This window comes from Triticum dicoccoides, chromosome 7B (assembly GCF_002162155.2).
Source record: "Triticum dicoccoides isolate Atlit2015 ecotype Zavitan chromosome 7B, WEW_v2.0, whole genome shotgun sequence".
NCBI classification, from domain to species: Eukaryota; Viridiplantae; Streptophyta; class Magnoliopsida; order Poales; family Poaceae; genus Triticum; species Triticum dicoccoides.
Genome location: NC_041393.1, coordinates 770,192,594 through 770,195,972, shown reverse-complemented (window position 1 = coordinate 770,195,972; position 3,379 = coordinate 770,192,594). Strand labels below are relative to the sequence as shown.

General features: G+C 49.6%; 1 pseudogene; it reads right to left on the bottom strand.

Moving 5' to 3' along the window:
• Nucleotides 1–2,809: 2,809 nt before the first annotated feature.
• On the bottom strand, nt 2,810–2,951 carry LOC119342418 (annotated as a pseudogene).
• Nucleotides 2,952–3,379: the final 428 nt, after the last annotated feature.

Here is a 3,379-nt window from a genome sequence, read left to right as displayed (position 1 = left end):
CTAGATCCTTTAAGGCAAAATCCCTTCTCAAATCTGCCAACAAAGCTACAGTTGCATCTTGTGATGAGCTAGCAACAATTATGTCATCAACATAGACCAACATAAACATAATAGTTTTTCCTCTTCTAAAAAAGAACAAAGAAGTATCCCCCCTTGATGGTTTAAAACCAAGTGCTTGAAGTTTGTCACACAACCTGGAGTACCATGCCCGAGGTGCCTGTTTTAGACCATACAACGCTTTGTCAAGTTTGCAGAGATGATTTTCCTTGCCTTTAATCTACTAGCCTTGCCTTGTATCTGTCAATTTGACCATCTGCCTTTCTTTTAATCCTATAGACCCACCTACAATCAATGATATTTTTATTTTTTATTGGTGGGACTAAGTTCCAAGTCTTATTTTTAATAAGAGCATCATACTCATCATTCATGGCCCTCTTCCAATTTGTATCATTCAAAGCTTCTTGCAAATTATGAGGTTCACCAGTAGTTATCAGACCACCAAAACGAGGTTTGAGCTTGTCATACCCGACTGTTCCATCTGTACGAATTTGAGGTTTTGAAATACCGTGTTGTGACCGTGTTCGCCGAGTTGGCACATCAGGAGCTGCAGGTGCATGCGGCACAGAAAATCCACCGGAGGAGGGAGGATCCGCACGCGATCCCATGTCAGCGTGCGATCCCGTAGCAGATCTGTCGCCAGCAGAGGATCTTTCATCATGTCAGGGCAGATCGACATGAGAGCCCGTGCGCACGTCTCCCTCGCCTGGTTGGCCCACCTGGCGGCCCGCGAGAGGGGAGCCGGTTGGTCCACCTGATGACGCGCTGTCGGGAGATCCAGCGAGCGATCCAGTGCGCGCCACGTGTCGTTCCCGCGGCGGCGTCTGCGCTGTCGAGGCAGATTCGCCCCCTGGTCCGCCAGCGCTGCCTGCACCCGCTGAAGCTGCAGGCTCGGGATCGCCGCCCGCAGCACCTGAATCCTCCTCGTGTTCCGCAGTTTCGTCTTGTTCTGGCTGCATAAAATCATGCACAAAAACTGGATTTTCTCCACTGTTAGCAGCAGGATTAGGGCGAAAATTAGCCTGTTGATCAACTACATGTTCGTCCCCATGATCAAAGGGTGTAGACTCAGGTAATAAAAGGACTTCTGACCGGAGAGGGGTGCCTGCATTTGGGTTTAGATTTGCAAAGGGAAAAATTGTCTCGTCAAAAATAACATCACGGGATATATATACTCGTCCAGCAGCAACATCTAGGCATTAAAAACCTTTGTGAAGATTGCTGTAGCCAAGGAACACGCACTGTTTGGGACGGAATTCTAACTTTTTGGAATTATAAGGGCGAAGATTCGGCCAACATGCACATCCAAAGATCCGAAGAGAATGATAATTGGGTTGTTCTTGAAACAAACGTGTCAGTGGAGTTTCAAAATTAATCACTTTGCTAGGGGCGCGATTTATCAGATATGTGGCAGAGAGGAAAGCCTCATCCCAAAACTTCAAGGGCATGGAGGCATGGGCTAAGAGAGAGAGCCCTACATCAACAATATGTCGATGCTTTCTTTCTGCTGACCCGTTTTGCTGATGAGCATGGGGACAGGAGACATGGTGAGTGATTCCTAATTGACGAAAAAAGGAATTTAGGCGTTCATATTCGCCACCCCAGTCTGTTTGCATGGTGATTATTTTTTTATTGAACAACCTTTCAACAAGGGTTTGAAATTCATGAAAAACCTTAAACACTTCGGATCAGTGCTTAAGTAGATATATCCACGTGAATTTGCTGTAATCATCAATGAAAGACACATAATAGTTTTTCTTATTGATAGAATCACGGGCAGGCCCCCATACATCGGAGAAAATTTGCTCTAAAGGAGCTTTAGACACACTATTTGAACTAGGATAAGGAAGTTGGTGACTTTTGCCCATCCGGCATGCATCACAAACTCCTTCTTTATTCAACTCGCTACTAGAAAAGGGAATATTGTTCTGGCTAAGAACATGACGCACTATGGTGGATGACGGATGTCCTAGCCGACTGTGCCACCTTTCAACAGGCAGTTTATTTGCACCAAACGCTTGCTTGCTTGAACTAAAGGGAGCCGATGATACGGGGTAGAGACCTTGTCTACACCTGCCGCGCAGAAGGGTTTTCCTCGTTCCCTGTTCCTTGACGAGAATAAAAGTTGGGTGAACTTCAAGGACAGTATGATTATCAGTGGATAAGCGATGAGTGGAGATAAGGTTTTTGGCGGCATCGGGCACATGCAAGATGTTCTTAAGATGAAGATCACGAGTAGGGGCACGAACGGTAGTATGACCAATATTACTAATTTCCATACCTTCTCCGTTTGCAGTGTGGACTTGATCGTTGCCGTGGTACTTGTTGTGGACGGTCAACTTGTCGAGTTCGCTGGTGATGTGATCGGTGGCGCCAGTGTCCAGATACCAGTTGGTATCTACTCCATAGGACGAGGTTGTGACAGATCCGGCGCTCTTCTCGTTCTTGGTGTAGGAGATGTCGAAGCGCCGGTAGCATTCGAGGGCGGTGTGATTCAGCCTCTTGCAGATCTGATAGACGACCTCAGGAAGATCATCGATTCCTCCGTTGCCGTTGTCGTTGCCGCGGCCTCCATTGCCACGACCACCGCCTCCATTGCCACGGCCTCTGTTGCCGCGGCCACCTCCTCCATTACCGCGTCCACCATTGCCACGGCCACCTCCACCGCGGCCAAAACCACCACGGCCACTAGAGATAGTATTGGCCGAGGACTGGGAGGAGTGGTTGCCACCTTCGAACATAGCAAGACGCTTTTCAAAACCGATCAACTGAGAGTAAAGTTCAGCTACCTTGATTGGTTCAGTCCTCGCGGCGCAGATGGACGAGACAAACGAGATGTAGTCGTAGTCTAGTCCGGCGAGGATGTAGGAGACCATGTCATCATCGTCGAGTGGCTTGCCTGCTGAAGCCATCTCGTCGCCTAGCGCTTTCATGCGCCCGATGTAGTCGGCGATGGTCGCGGTGCCCTTTTTGGTGGTGGAGAGGGCGATCCGCGTGTTGACGATGTTGGCCTGCGTCTGGGAGAGGAACATCTCCCTGATGGCGGTCCATGCCGCGGCGGCCTTGGTGCAGTGGGCGACTTGAATCATCACAGGTGGTGAGATCGAGTTGAAGATGAAGCTCAGCACCTGCGAGTCTTGCGCCAGGGTGACAAGATACGCCGGGTTTGGCACATCTGTCGGCTTACCGTCTTTATCGGCAAGCTTGGGCTCCGGGAACGGGTGATCAGGGTTGAGGTGATCAATCAGCTGCGCTCCGCGGATGGTGGCTAGGGCTTGTGCACGCCAGACCAGGTAGTTGCCCCGGTGCAGCTTGTCAGCGA